Source organism: Theobroma cacao, chromosome 5 (assembly GCF_053813885.1).
Source record: "Theobroma cacao isolate CCN51 chromosome 5, ASM5381388v1, whole genome shotgun sequence".
Classification (NCBI taxonomy): Eukaryota; Viridiplantae; Streptophyta; class Magnoliopsida; order Malvales; family Malvaceae; genus Theobroma; species Theobroma cacao.
In genome coordinates, this window is record NC_142643.1 from 12,057,041 (window position 1) to 12,074,354 (window position 17,314).

The 17,314-nt window shown below is 36.6% G+C and overlaps 1 non-coding gene across 1 annotated transcript; it reads right to left on the minus strand.

Moving 5' to 3' along the window:
- Positions 1-308: 308 nt before the first annotated feature.
- On the minus strand, positions 309-415 carry LOC148762453 (small nucleolar RNA R71). The gene has a single exon (XR_016026801.1). It is a non-coding gene; the product is annotated as a small nucleolar RNA R71 (small nucleolar RNA).
- Positions 416-17,314: the final 16,899 nt, after the last annotated feature.

Sequence of the window (17,314 nt, forward strand, 5' to 3'; positions counted from 1 at the left end):
AAATTACCCCTAATCAGGGATATCGCGTATATTTCCCTTTACGAGTTAGCCATCATCACTATGATCTAGACATTAGTTCAATTTGGGGATCTTCCAAATGATGATCCAAATGCTCACATATCTAATTTCCTACAGATATGTAACACATTTAAGCATAATGGGACCAAATATGATGCCATTCGAGTGAGATTAGTTCCACTTTCATTGAGGGACAAAGCAATGGTGTGGTTAAATTCATTACCCATAGGCTTAATCACAACATGGGATGACCTTGCCTATGCAAAATACTTTCCTTCAACGAAGAAAAAAAAATGAGGAATGATATCACCTCCTTCATATAGTTCAATGGTGATTCACAATATGAAGCTTAGGATAGATACAAAAACTTGCTTAGGCATTGCCCACAACATGGCCTTCTAAAGTGGCTTCAAGTTTAGACGTTTTACAATGGATTGCATAGCCAAGTTCGAGATACAATTGATGAAACTATAACAGGAGCTCTTATGGGAAAGACTATCGGCGAGGTATAGGACTTATTAGAAAAGTTGGTGTCAAACAATTTCCAATGGCCATAAAAATAATCCACACATAGGAAAGTAGTTGGAGTTTATGAGATTGATGCCATCATGGAATTAACTACACAAGTCACTACTCTAACTAAAAACTTTGATTCTTTTAGTACTAATATTGTTCCAAGTTTTTTTATAATGTGTGAACATTGTGGAGATGGAAATGCTAGTGACCAGTGTCCAAGTAACAGTGGGGAAACTATTTAGTTCATTGGAAACAAATAGCAAAACAACCCTTTCTCTAATACATATTATCCCAGATGGAGAAACCACCCAAACTTCTCATGAGAAAACAATTGCCTGGTTTTCATTAGCAAACAAGAGCCCTCATTCTTGATAAAAGGCCATCTATGGAGGAGTTAATGATACAATATATGGCCAAGATAAACTTCCTTATCAATAGTCAGGCAACTTTATTTAGAAACCTTGAAATGTAAGTTGAGCGGTTGGCAAGCACAATTAGCAACAGAGCTCAAGGGATGTTGCCTAGTGACATTGAGACAAATTCAAGAAGCGAGGGTAAAAGCATGTAAAGGCCATCACATTGAGAAGTGGAAAAGAGATTGACGACAATACTAAACAAGTGGTGAAGCTAGATTAGAATAAGATATAGATTGTTGGTCCTAATAATCGAAGTATGGAGAAGGAAACTATAGTCACTGTCACAACCCAGAACCTTTCTCGGGCCCATGACAACCGCCGCAACATCCCGATTGATATTCATTACCCAGAATACTAATCCAAACCCCGCAAGGCTTACATATCAGTTTTAAACAATTTTCAGTCGTTTCAGGCTCAAATAAATCAAAAGACAAAAATATAGCATTTTTATATAAAACAATATTTATAGAAACACGTGTAAATAATCTTTTGTAACTTAGAAGTAAAATAAATTCATACATATAATAATTTACAAAGTTATAATGTACAATAATAATTACAATGACGAATGGCCCATAAATACACCAAGTGTTGGTAATAGTAACCTACTATCTGTGTGATAGAGGGGTCAATTGGAATCCTCGACAAAATTGGGTATCTACAAGCTACCACAGGCCTGAAATATTTGGAAAGGAGGTGGGTGAGATTTTGCAATCCCAATGAGTAAACAGACATTATCATAAATATCTAAAGGCGAGTAAAATGGAGGCAAGTTTAAACAACAAATCACAAACCATTTCATAAGGTTTTCCATTTATTCCCTAAACCATAAAATATTTGTAATTTACCAAAACAATTGTTATGGCTTATGACTTTTATTAAAAACAGGGCTCAAGCCAAAAACTAATCCTCGGGGATACCTTGGCAGAGGCATCTAACCGAGTCCGCCAAGGTTATTAAGATATTTATATGTTAAACACATTCTAGTTTGAAAACAAGCCGTTCCTTGGCATTGGCCGAGTTACACATCGACGTGGGGGTTCGACGTGAAGTGAGCTCTAACACTATCCTGGGAGTTACCCTCCTCGCCTCTACAACCGGAGTAACAATGTAACCGGGTTTACCATACCCCTCTAATAGGCAGTTCACGAAAACCAGTCACTACAGTGACTAAACCCACCAATTTTAATAAAATTTTGACAGTATAACATGGCTTTTATTTATTTACCCAGCTTGCATAGTAAAAGACAGCTTACATAAATTCCCAATGTAATTATAATATATAGCCACATATACTCATATATCATAAGCCATTCATAGGAAAATATATTTTTCAAAACAATTGGCAGCCTCTCATTACTCAATTTCATGATCAAAAGTTTCGTATTTCAGATAATCAACATAATATATTTATTTGTCACATTTATTTCTAAAACATCAAAATCCCATTTTAATCTCATTTTCATTTCATAAAATACATACAGAGCATTTAAAAATAAACTCTAGATACTTTACAATAATAATAGCTTTACTCACCATTTGTACAAACTAAATGCTTTCTAGGTGCCCCGATCACTGTTCATCGGGTACGACTTCCTTACCTTTACCGAAAGGCTCTCCTCCTAGACACATTGCAAAAATTACACAATTCACCACATTGATGCTAAATCACTATATAATTGACTTAAATCCTGTACTAATGCATGGTGTGAAATGCAATAGCCTAAAACGGCTTAAACGCAGTATTAACTTATTTTTGGCACTTTCCCCGATAAATTGCTAACACGCTCCATTTTAGCTCTAAATTGTCCCATTTTCTCTCCAACATTTCTAACCATTAAATATCAGCCAATAACCTTCTAAAATCACCAAAATCAACTCACTTTCCTCCTTGGAAAATTTGGTCAAAAACGGGACATTTACTCAGTTAATTTTCTACTTTGTTTTTCTACCACATTTAACCATTTTTCATCATTTTTCTTCATTTCTCTTAGAATAAAAATGAGTTCATCATCATTGTACATCATTGAACATTCAGCCAAGCGTGGGTATTGTGAAAATTTCATGCTTTCTTGCCCAATTTGATTTCTATACACATTTAACTAACTACAACTATCAATTTAACTAAAAATCAAAACATAAAAAATTCAAATTCCTCCCCCTTGAATTTCGTCCAGCCCTTGATATCACTTTTTGATCTCTCTCCTCAAGCATTCTAATTGGAAACAAAGGCATAAGAAAGGTAGAAATCAAGCTAAAGTAGAAAAATCTTACTGTTAGATGTGTAAACGGTCGAAAAACACGATTTCCCCTTTGAATTTTCTAGTTTTCCTTTGGTTTTTCTCTTTTCTTCCTTTCCTCTCTATTTTATCTCTTGTTCTCTCCTTATGGCTGGCCATCACTTAATATGGGGTTTAAATGGGCTGACTTTTCATTAAAATAATATTAAATCATTAAAAAGTGCCATGTGTCACTTTTTCGTTGGCCTGTTTTTAACATTTCGTCTTTTAAACTTCAATTTTTCTCCACTTAAAATGCCATAGTTATTCATACCAAAAATAAATAAATCCTATGATTTTGACAAGTTTTGGATGGTGAAAATTACAGTTTTTACCTTGGGATGACAAAATTACCATTTTGCCCCTATGTTTCAAAAATTGTCAGAATTGAAATTTTTCACTTCCTATCATTAACTTATACTCCAAATAGTTAATCTTGGTAAAAAATTTCACTCCATGATGAAATTATTATCTTAGGTGGCAAAATGACGATTTTGCCCCTAAACATCAAAATTTTCAATTTTTCTCGAAATGAACCTTCGAACTCCGAACAATCATTTTTAGTCATTCCTGGACTATAAAATATCAAATTTCATCCTTCGATTCGTATTTGAACTAGTTCGAGGTTAAATCAATTCAAGTGTACCGTTATGTACAATATCAGGTTTCGTCTATTCTTAGGATTTTCCTAGCATAATAACATGCTACTCAGTGCATGTATGTCATGACATGTGTTTATAGAGTCAGGTTTTACAATTCTACTCCCCTTAAAATAAAATTTTGACCTCAAAGTTTCACTTACTAGATTCGACAAATAGATGTGGGTATTGGTTCCTCATCTGATGCTCTACTTCCCATGTCATTTCCTCTATTCGAGCACTTTTCCACAACACTTTGACCATTGAAATACTCTTGTTCCTCAATACACGATCCTTTCGATCCAAGATACTCACAAGTTGAACCTCGAACTTCAAATCGTCAAGCAACTAGATCGGAGGTGTTTCGAGGATGTGAGAGGGATCTGGTACATATTTCTTAATCATGAAGACATGGAAAACGTTGTGGATCCGACCTAACTCCGGAGGTAGTTCTAACCGATAAGCCACTAGTCCGATTCTTTCAATGATTTGGAATGGTCCAATATACCTCGGGTTAAGCTTTCCCTGCTTCGCAAATCGAATCACACTTTTTCACGGAGAAACCTTAAAAAAAACTCTATCATCGATCTCAAACTCCAAGTTTTTTCTCCGTTTATCTGCATAGCTCTTCTGCCTATCCTGGGCTACCTTCAGCCTTTCTCGTATAACCTTGATCTTGTCATTAGTTAGATCGATCAATTCCACACTAACTAACTTTCTTTCACCCACTTCATCCCAACAAAGTGGAGTACGATATTTCCTTCCATATAAAGCTTCGTATGATGCCATACCAATGCTAGACTGAAAGCTGTTGTTGTAAGCAAATTCCACTAATGGCAAGTGTCTATCCCAACTCCCAAGAAAATCCATGACACAAGCCCCTCAACATATCCTCCATAGTCTGGATAGTCCTCTCTGACTGACCATCCGTTTGTGGGTGAAAAGTAGTGCTAAATTTCAATTTGGTTCCGAGAGCTTCTTGAAATTTCGGCTAGAATCGAGAAGTGAATCGAGGATCTCGGTCTGACACTATAGAAATGGGAACTCCATGTAGCCTCACAGTCTCATCTATATAGAGCTGAGCCAGCTTCTCAATAGAGTATGTACTATGGACAGCTAAAAAGTGAGCGGACTTAGTCAACCGATCTACAATCACCCAGATCGCATCCTTTCCCCTCTGTGTCTATGATAGTCCCAAAACAAAATCCATAGTTACATGCTCCCATTTCCACTCAGGAATAGGTAAAGTCTAAAGTGTACCTGCTAGCCTCTAATGCTCCACCTTAACTTGTTGACATACGAGACACTTTGCTACGAATTCTGCTACGTCTCGCTTCATACTTGGCCGTCAATAATTCTCCCTGATAGTCCTATACATCTTAGTGCTTCTGGTATGTAATGCATAGGCAGATGAATGGGCTTCTTCCATGATCGCCTGCCTCAGCTGGTTTCCCTCAAGAACACAAACTCGATCTCTAAACATCAAGACGTTATCTTCTTCGAATCTAAACTCACTGACTCCCCCATCGGTTAATTTTTGAATTTCTTTTCTTAACTCATCATCAGACCTTTGAATGTCCTTGATCTGATTAAGTAACGAAGTTCGCACAATGAAACTTGCCAATAAGGATCCATCCTCACCATTTCTCAACTAGACCCCAAGAAATTTCATCTCTAATAATGCTGGCAAATAACAACTCTGAAGTGTGGCTAAAGACGATGAAGACTTACGACTTAAGGCATCAGCTACAACGTTCGCCTTTCCCGAATGATAGTCTATCACCAAGTCATAATCTTTAATAAACTCCAACCATTGCCTTTACCTCAAATTAAGCTCCTTCTGAGTGAGCAAATATTTTAAACTTTTGTGATCCGTAAATACCCGACAATGCTCACCATACAAGTAATGCCTTCAGATTTTTAAAGCAAACACGATTATTGTTTACTCTAAATCATGGGTAGGGTAATTTGCTTCATGCCTCTTTAGCTGTCTAGAAGCATAAGCTATAACTTTTTCATCCTGCATCAGTACGCACCCCAACCCCAACTTAGATGCATCACTATACACCACAAATCCCTTACCACTCACAAGAAGTGTTAAAACGTGAGCGGAGGTTAATCGATTCTTTAGCTCCTGAAATCGATTCTCACAAACATCATCCCACTCAAACTTAACTCCCTTATGAGTTAGACGGGTCAAAGGAGCTGCTATTAAGGAAAACCCCTAAACAAACCTTCGATAATAACAGGCTAATCCGAGGAAACTACGAATCTCCGTCACCTTCTTAGGTTGCTCCCATTGTAAAATTCCCTCTATCTTTTAAGGATCAACATATATTCCAGCTCCCGATACTACGTGTCCCAAGAATACCACTTCCTGTAACCAAAACTCACACTTCAAAAACTTTACATACAATTGTCTTTCTCGCAAAGTCTGTAATACTATACGCAAGTGGGTAGCGTGCTCTTCATTATCTCTCGAGTAAACAAGGATGTCATCAATGAACACAATAACAAACTTGTCCAAGTAAGGGTGGAACACCCTATTCATGAGATCCATAAAAGCTGTCGGTGCGTTAGTTAACCTGAAAGGCATGACCAAGAACTCATAATGATCGTACCGAGTCCTGAACGTTGTCTTGGGTACATCCTGTTCTTTAATCCTCAATTGATGATACCCAGACCTCAGATCAACCTTAGAAAACATTGTAGCTCCCTATAATTGATCGAAAAGATCATCAATCCTCGATAACGGATACTTGCTCTTAATGGTCATTCTGTTAAGCTGTTGATAATCTATACATAATCGAAGTGTACCGTCTTTCTTTTTCACAAATAAAACTGGTGCTCCCCACGGAGATGTACTAGGGCGTATAAAACCCTTGTCCTCTAACTCTTGCAATTGCACTTTCAATTCCTTCAACTCTGCCGGAGCCATTTATATGGAGGAATAGAGATAGGGGCATTACCCGAAAATAAGTCAATGGTGAATTTGAACTCACGATCGGGAGGAAGTCTCGGTAATTCATCAAGAAATACATCAAGGAACTCACTTACTACGGGGACATTCTCTGACTTAGGTTTCTCCCTCGATATATCAATCACGTGAGCCAAGTATGCCGGATATCCCTTTCTCACCAATTTCAAAGCTTTGAGGGCCAAGATTACACAATACGGTAATACTCGACGCTCCCCCATAAATACAACTTCTGCTCCCTCAAAACTCTGGAGAATCACTTCTTTCTTAAAACAATCCACCTTTGCTCGATGAGTGGACAACCAATCCATACCCAAGATCAAATCAAAGTTTCGAATCTCCAAAGGGATTAAATCACCCATAAATTATTCTTCCCCAACTTTAATACCACAGTCTCTATAATACGTATTTCTTACTAACCGCTTGCCTAAAGAAGTATGCACTACAATCTCTTCCTCTAATGGTGACAGGTTCCTATCTAAGAATGATGCAAATGATATGCTCACGTATGATCTATCGGAGCTCAAATCTATCAAAACATGTGCATCTCTATCAAACACAATCATAGTACCTTTCATTGTACTAGGTCGAACTTGGGGCTTCATCCTCAGTCACTGAAAAAACCCTGGTCAAAATCTGGGGCCACGGTCTGGAAGATGGCTGCTTTGGGGTATTACTCTCTATGCCTGACTGTATCACTGGGCCCTGCCTAAACTGTGATCTTGAAGTGTCTCTCTGCGGTATACTAGGACGAGTCGGAAAAGTAGGAGTAGCTACTGTACCTCGTCTCAACTGAGGATAATCTCTCTTGATATGCCCCTGTTAGTCGCATTGAAAACACGTTACAGGCTTTCTACTTGACCCAACATGAAATCCTCCATAATTACGGCATCTGTCCAATCCTCCTAAAGTCCCCTATTGACTACTCCTCACTGGCCAATCAAATCTAGAATATCTCAGTTGTGACTGCTAAGATGAAGGTCTAGTGGATGCCACAGATGCTGAAGTAGTACTTCCTGCAGCAGATGTCAAATCTCTAGCTCTCTTTAAAGACTGACCCAGGAACGTAGGTGGATTCCTTCTCTTTGCAAACTTAGCTCGGATCCGTCTATTCTCAATGGCAAGCTTCTCATCACGTAAGGCCATCTACACAACTTCCTTATACGACTCCTTGCCAGTCACTATCATACGCTCCAGTATCTCATTACGGAGTCCCTCTTCAAAGTAGTTTACCTGGACTTGCTCCAATCTCACCAACTAAGGTACATAAGACATCAGCTCGTTAAAACGAGTTTCATACTCCTCAATGGTCATGTTCCCTTGTTTCAAGCTCAAAAATTCTCTCTTTTTCTATTTCTGATGGAAATAAGTGTAATACTGACCATCAAACTCTCGGAGGAAATTCGTCCAAGTCAGCGGTATAGGAGAGCGAGACTTTACTAAACTCCACCAGGTACGGGCTCTCTTCTCAAATAATCGTGTAGCCACCTTCAATTTCATCTCATCATTTAATCCCATATCTGTCAGTGTCTCCGATACCTGAATAACCCAATCCCTAGCTGCGGTCGCATCCAACTCACCAGTAAACGAGATGCAACCTAACTGTCTAGCTTCCTTCAATTTTTTAGAAATGGAGACGTCCGGTGTTTGGGGTGAAATAAAAGGTCATGGTACTGGGTTGTTACAGGGGAAACAGCGGGTGGAACTAGACCAGCCTGAACCTGACCAGTAAGAGTAGCAAGAAAAGCTGCTAATACTTGAGCTACCTTGGGTGACATGGCAAGTACGCTAGGAGTAGCAACAAGTGGTGGAGGAGGTACAAGAATGTCAGTAGACTCAGCAGTAGGAACTGCTCTAAAAGAAAACGCAACCGACTCCTCTTCTATGGAATCTGGCAGACTCTATCTGGGGAGACCTCTTCCCCTACTAGTAGATCTAGTGATAGGTGGTAGCTCACGTCGAGGAGGCATAATGATCTACAAGAAAAACGAAATTGGTTTAGATGACTTAATACTCTATATGCAACTACATGGAACTAACTAATCTTAACTAGGCCACACTAACATTGTAAATTATTTTAAAATAACTTTAAATCCAAGAACTTTAAAATTCAAAAACTTCTTTCAAAACCAGAAGTGAGCTCTAACACTACCCCGGGAGTTACCCTCTTCGCCTCTACAACCGGAGTAACAATGTAACCGGGTTTACCGTACCCTTCTAATAGGCAAATCACAGAAACCCGTCACTGCAGTGACTAAACCCACCAATTTTAATAAAATTGTGACAGTATAACGTGGCTTTTATTTATTTACCCAGCCTGCACAGTAAAAGACAGCTTACATAAATTCCCAATGTAATTATAAAATATAGCCACATATACTCATATATCATAAGCCATTCATAGGAAAATATATTTTTCAAAACAATTGGCAGCCTCCAATTACTCAATTTAATAATCAAAAGTTTCTTATTTATGATAATCAACATAATATATTTATTTGTCACATTTATTTCTAAAACATCAAAAATCCCATTTTAATCTCATTTTCGTTTCATAAAATACATATAGAGCATTTAAAAATAAACTCTAGATAATTTACAATAATAATAGGTGTACTCACCGTTTGTACAAACTAAATGCTTTCTAGGTGCCTCGATCACTGTTCGTTGGGTACGACTTCCTTGCCTTTATCGGAAGGCTCTCCTCCTAGACACATTACAAAAATTACACAATTCTCCACATTAATGCTAAATCACTATATAATTGACTTAAATTCTATACTAATGCATGGTATGAAATGCAATAGCCTAAAACGGCTTAAACGCGGTATTAACCTATTTTTGGCACTTTCCCCGATAAATTGCTAACATGCTCCATTTTAGCTCTAAATTGTCCCATTTTCTCTCCAACATTTCTAACCATTAAATATCAGCCAATAACCTTCTAAAATCACCAAAATCAGCTCACTAACCTCCTTGGAAAATTCGGTCAAAAATGGAACATTTCCTCGATTAATTTTCCACTTTGTTTTTCTATCACATTTAACCATTTTTCATCATTTTCTCTTCATTTCTCTTAGAATAAAAATCAGTTCATCATCATTGTACAGCATTGAACATTCAGCCAAGGGTGGGTATTGTGAAAATTTCATTCTTTCTTGCCCATTTTGATTTCTATACACATTTATCTAACTAAAACTATCAATTTAACTAAAAATCAAAACATAAAAATTTCAAATTCTTCCCCCTTGAATTTCATCCAGCCCTTGATATCACTTTTTGATCTCTCTCCTCAAGCATGCTGATTGGAAACAAAGGCATAAGAAAGGTAGAAATCAAGCTAAAGTCGAGAAATCTTACCGTTAGACGCGTAAACGGTCAAAAAATGCGATTTCCCCTTTGAATTTTCTAGTTTTCCTTTGGTTTTTCTTTTTTCTTCCTTTCCTCTCTATTTTCTCTCTTGTTCTCTCCTTATGGCCGACCATCACTTAATATGGCGTTTAAATGGGCTGACTTTTCATTAAAATAATATTAAAATCATTAAAAAGTGCCATGTGTCACTTTCTCGTTGGCCCGTTTTTGAAATTTTGTTTTTTAAACTTTAATTTTTTACCACTTAAAATACCATAGTTATTCATACAAAAAATAAATAAATCCTATGATTTTGATAAGTTTTGGGTGGTGAAAATTACGGTTTTTACTCTGGACGACAAAATTACCTTTTTGCCCCTATGTTTCGAAAATTGCCGAAATTGAAAATTTCCACTTCCTATCATTAAATTGTACTCCAAATAGTTAATCTTGGTCAAAAATTTAACTCCATGATCAAATTATTATCTTAGGTGGCAAAATGACGATTTTACCCCTAAACATAAAAATTTTTAATTTTTCCCCAAATGAACCATCGAACTCCAAACAATCATTTTTAGTCATTCCTGGCCGTTCGATTCCTATTTGAACTAGTTCGAGATTAAATCCACTCAAGTGTACCGTTAGGTACAATACCAAGTTTTGTCTATTCTTAGGACTTTCTTAGCGTAATAACATGCTACTCAGTGCATGTATGTCATGACATGTGTTTATAGAGTCGGGTTTTACAGTCACACCACCACTACCTTCTCCTCAGCGATTCAAAAAAATAGCAACAAGAGAACCAATTTCAGAAGTTCATAGAGGTATTCAAAAAGCTACATATCGACATGCCATTTATAGAAGCTTTAGAGCAAATACTTTTATACATTAAATTTTTGAAAGAAACACTATCAAAGAAAATATGATTGGGCGAGTTTAAGACAGTGGCACTCACTAAAGAGTGCAGTGTAATCATATAGAACAAGCTTCCATCGAAACTCAAGGATCCTGGAAGTTTTATAATGTTGTGCACCATTGGTGAATATTATTTTGCCAAGGCATTAAGTGATTTGGGAGCAAGTATCAACCTAATGCCACTGTCTATTTATAAGAAACTGAGTTTAAGAGAAATGAAGCCCACCATCACATATCCTTATGGCATTGTAGAGGATGTATTATTAAAAGTGGACAAGTTCATCTTTCTAACTAATTTGTGGTACTAGATATGGAAGAAGGTAGAGAGGTTCCAATCATGCTAGGGAGACCTTTTTAATGTCCCGCTAAAGCACTCATAGACATAGAGAAAGGAAAGCTTACCTTGAGAGTCTAGGAATAAGAGGTAACCTTTAATACTTGTAAAGCCTTTGAAACAATCATAATGAGTGCTTCGCAGTAAAAATAGTTATGGGTGAAAAGCAACTGCTCCAATTAAACGAGATGGATGAAATATGATTAGATGTTTACGAAAATCCAAAAATTCACAAAGTAAAGACAAAGCGATGGCATGAAAAAAAGATTATTGAATGACATTTTGAGCTAGGCCAACATGTGTTGCTGTTTAATTCTCTTTTGAAGTTGTTTCTTGGAAAATTAAAGTCGAGGTGTCTAGGACCGTTTCTCATTTCAAGAGTGTTTCCATATTGTGTCATGGAATTAGTGGACAGCACAACAAATGCAAAATTCAAGGTGAATGAGCATCGATTAAAGCACTATTGAGAAGGTGGCAAAGATCATTAACACTCTTCCATTAGCCTTTTCGAACCAAACTAAGCTGAAATCAGAGTTTAGCTAAAGACATTAAAGAAAGTGTTGCTTGAGAGGCAACCCAAGTTTTATTTACTTAAGCAATTTTTTTGGTTATTCATTAATTATTTTTGTTAATAAATATTAATTTCATTTTTAATTTTATTGCTCATATTACTAACTGCTTACTTTTATTTTCTTTTAGTAAGTTAATGATATTTGCAATAATAATAATTATTTGATTTGAAAAAAAAAAAGCTGCTAGTGCTAAGGCACTGGTCAGGGAAGGCCGCAACGTTGGCGCATCCCTCAAGTTTCATAGTGCTATAACGCCCCACAAACATTTTTTCAAGGTATGGATCCACTAGGCACTATGGCATGCTAGGTCCGACATCGCGGCAATGTGTCGGGCCAATGGCCCTATATAAACCCCTTTTTCAAGAAATTTGAAACCCAAGGTAGCATTTTCTCCCTTTCTCTCTACCCCACTTGAACAATTTCACTCTGTTTTCACTTACGCACTATAAAATATCTTCCAAACACCAATTCCTTTGCATCAAACTTTGAAAGTAAAGGATTTTAGAGCATTTTTATTTTCTTAGAGGAATCTGGGTGTAGGAAATTGTGGTAAGTGTGTTATTTCCTCTATCTAATTCTTTTTATAGATAACATTGCTTTTTGATGATGGGTTTTACTTAGAATTAAGGGGCATATGTTATATTTGACAATGTCATATATGGGTTTCATAAATTTATGAGTTTTGTTAAGTTAGAATTTTTGAATGGTGGGGATAGGGAGCAACTCTAATTTTCTACACTTTGAATTTGAATTTAATGTATGGTAAGATTAGTGTTGTTAATATTATTGAGGAGTTGAATAGTTAGTATAAATTATTTTGTCCATATTGATCTATTATTTGTAATGTATGCTAACTATTTGTTGTCAAAAGTGTTTGTTAATTCAGTATTTAGATAATTGTCATGGCATCAAAGAAAAGGACACGTGCAAGTGGAAGTGGGAATAGCTTTGATCGAAATAAATTTATTTTTAGCTAAAGTCGAGAAGCGCCATACTCAATCCCTATTACAAAAAGTTCTAGTTCCAAAACGTAGCATCGATGTCCGAAAAGAACTCTATCCTGACCTCTACTTTATTATCTAACACACCAATAGGAAAAATTTTAGGCGCAGTCAGAGACTACTATAATGCCTGTTGTTTGGGAGTTCTATGCTAATGCTGCTGAACACGAAGACAAGTACCTTAGCATTTGGGGTATTGAATGGAAAATGCACAAGGGTATTCCAATTTTTTTCAAGACTAATGCCATGGACAATGACTACAAAGTGCAATATTATTTCTTAGCTACAAAGATGCTTCCTGTGAAACACTTGAGCGACGTGACAAAAGATTGAGTAGCCTTCCTATATGGAACTTTGATCAGGAAATCTATTGACATTAGGCAATTAATCTTCAACAACATTATCATGTTAGCTCGATTGCCACGTGACAAATTATGGTATCCATCTTTAATCACTACCTTGTGTCATCAAGCTGAAGCCATTTGGCCTTTAATGAAAAGCTATTACATCTGAAGATTCCATTGGATGGTGGGATCATCAGCGGGTTTCACATGCCAAAGAAAACCACTATTGGAGGAAGTTCATCTGCTGCACCTTAGCTATCATGGCATTCTCAAAATCTCTCCATGCCTCAACTAATCGAATGGCTTTAGCATCTCTTGGACCATCAAGTATTGTGTCTAAAAGCCATTAAGGAGATGATGAGGGCACATGCCAAGCACGTCAACATGGACATGGTTACCTTTCCCACACTGCCTGTTGATCCCACCGTAGATGAAGATGACAATGTTGCTCGGAGGAGGATGAGGATTGACATCATCTGCAAGTTTGAGGGAGTATTCTCTTTCTTTTTTCCTAGGAACATTGAGGACAATGTTCACTTTAAGTTTAGGGAATTAATAAGCTTAGACAATGTTCACTTTAAGTTTGGGGAATTAATAAGCTAGAGCTTGTGCACCAATCAAAATTGATTTATCTATCCAATGATGAAAATTAATTGCCTTGTTATTCTTTTTACTCTTAACAAGCATGAATATTGTTGTAGTATTAAGTGGAATTCTAGTGCATAACATAATTTTAGAATGTGATTTCCATATTTGAGCACTATGTTTCTTGTATTGTTCCATGATGTACATTTAGAGAATGAATATATGAGTGTGAACCTTTAAACTACGTTTAGACTTTTAAAATTTGTTTGATCCTTACTTTAGGCGAAATTCTATGTTACCTTAGTTTGGAAATGACTTGAGCCATCTTTGGGTTGATTGGGCCTTTTTCCTAGTCAAATTTTATCCCTAGTACACCTTTTTTTTTATGCTAGAAGTTCTCGTAGGGCCCAGCTACCCTGTAATTATTTTATTAATAATTAAAAAGTTAGGTACAAAGGGGAGGGGGACCGAAACCTTACCTCCAGAATTACATGAGCATAAGACAGAATCAAAAAAACACTAAAAGTAGGGAAATCTAATTTACGTGCACAACTAGTGATGCTACAATAAAATAGAGATCGCCCACTATTACAAAGAAATAAGGAATTAAATAAACAAGAAAATAAATAAGGAGTACTACTCCTTTAAAACTATCTAAATCAAACATAAAGTAAATTCAGTCTATCTAACTTAAGCAAACCATGCAGTTCACCTTGTGCTTAAGTAATTACACAAAGATTTTGATGTGTGTATCCTTGGTTTGATAGGAAATCTGCAACTTGGTTACCTTCTCGAAAAATGTGCGAGATTCTATAAGAAATACTACTGAGGCACTTTTTGATGGATGCCAACAAATATCATATATCGTGGGACCCTTTCTGATATTGCTGGATCATCTGAATCACCACCAACGTATCCATTTCTATCCACAACCTCTCAATATGCTATTCTTTACATAAGAGTAATCCTCGAAGCAATGCATGTAGTTTTTCCTGCAAAGAATTACAAAGACCTATATTCTCTAAGAAAGCAAAGACAAGCTTTACCTGTATGATCACGGAGCAATCCCCCACTTGCTGCACTCTGATGATTCCGAGAACTACCATTTACATTCAATTTATATTCACTTGTAAATGGTTTTACCCAATGAATAATTTGAGGAGTTATACCATATTTAGGGAGAAACATGAAACCCCACATAGCTGCTATATCTGTGTCTCCTTTCCACTACCACTGTTTCAAAAGGGAACCATCATGTAACTGCCTTAACAATTTCAAAATCTTCCACACCATTATGTCCGGATACATGCCCAAATGCCTGTGCTTAGCATCATTTCTTTCCAACCATAAAAACCAGCATATGAATAAGGGAATTAAGATACGGATATGACCCTTTTTCACATAATCACCAGAATAATACCATGCCCATATAATCTGAGAAACATGTTGAGGATTCAAAACATAGATTTGAAAAAATTTTGCAAAAAAATTCCAAACCTGTTTAGCTACCAGATTATCGCAAAGAACATGAATTAACGATTCCTTAGAATTACAGCATACGCATTTAGAAGCCAAATGAATACTTTTTTCCTTCATCCGAAGTTCAATCGGGATCCAATTGTTTAATGCTCTCCATAGGAAAAAGGAAATAGATAATGGAATGCTTTTGTACCAAATAAAAGATTTCAACACATTAGGAGATTTGCGCTACCTTACTGCTTCCTAAGCACTCCAGGTAGAGAATTCTCCATTCAAAGTAAGAGCCCAGTAAGCAACATCCTCCTATGATCTATTGAATGGAATCTGCAAAATCTCATCAACTAAATTCATAGGCAGGTATAATTTTAGTTTATGCACGTCCCAAGTATCACCCATATAATATTTATTAACATAGGACATATCATTCTGGAATGAGGGGAAAGATGTTACCAAGGGTTGGTCTCCCATCCAACAATTGTGCCAAAAAAAAGCTCCCCTTTTCTTATCCTCCATCGACTATTCTGCAATGCAACAATTTGACTCCCGACCATCCGTTTCCACACTTAAGAGTCATGTAACTTCGGTTGTACATAGTAACTTCAGAAACTGTGTCCATATGCTATTACCTGTTTGGAATCTCCACCATAATTTTAATGTAAAAGCCTCACATACATCATTCAAATTTCATATATCAAGTCCCCTTTCAGAACATGGAAAAGTAGTTTTAGACCAAGCCACCCAATGCATTTTCTTACTCTCAGTAGAGTCACTCCATAGGAAGATATTGAAAAACCACTCTATTTTTTGAATCACTATCGTTGGTGGTTTGAGGACTTGCAGTAAATACATCAGAAGCGAAGAAAGAAAGCTTCTAAGAAATGTGATACTGCCTCCTAGTGAGAGAACCCTATTCTCCCAACCTGAAATACAATCTTGAATCTTAGTAATTAAAGAATAAAAAAAAATTACCTTTTTCGATCCTTTGTATAGAGAAGCTTCGAGATAAGTAACAGGGAGTGCTTTATGCTGAAAACCAGTCGTATGAGATATGATTTCCCTCTTGGAGAGTGGACAACTATTAGCTGTGATAAAGTAGCTTTTCTGATGATTAATCTGTTGCCCAGATACCTGTTCATATTCCTATCAGAAACTCAAAACTTTTTGCAAGGCTGAACGACATCCATTAGTGAAAATAACAATATCATCAGCAAACACAAGGTGAGTAATGGGCATCAAGTATCCCGATAAATAATGCAATGATATATATCAACCGAATAAGTGATTAAGTCCCCTAGATAGATAATCTGCAGCCAAAATAAATAGAAAAGGGGAAATAGAATTACTCTGCCTTAGCCCCCTCTCGGACTTGAAATAACCCACCATATTACCATTAATAAGTAAGGAGAACCAACAGTTAGAAATGCATGCCTTAATCATACTTATCCAATGTGCATTAAAACCAAAATGCTCCATCATTAAGTAAAGAAAATCCTAATTCAAACGATCATAAGCCTTGGCCATATCCAATTTTAAAACCACATTACCTCCCCTTGATTTAGCATCAATCCTGCAGATTAGTCCTTGTGCTAGCAAGATATTGTCATTTATAAGCCGACCATTGACGAAACCACTATAATTTTCTGAAATGATCGATGGGAGAATTTTGGCTAGTCGATTCGCCAAAAGTTTAGTTACTATCTTATTTAAGACAATACATAAATTAATGGAACGAAAATCACATCATTGACAAGCATTAGGCTTTTTCGCTAATAGAACTAAGGTTGTTAAGGTAACACCACATGGAAAAGAAGGTTTGTTGAAAAAATCCAGCACTAGATCAAGAAGATCTTGCTTGATTACATCCCAACAACACTGATAAAATAATGACA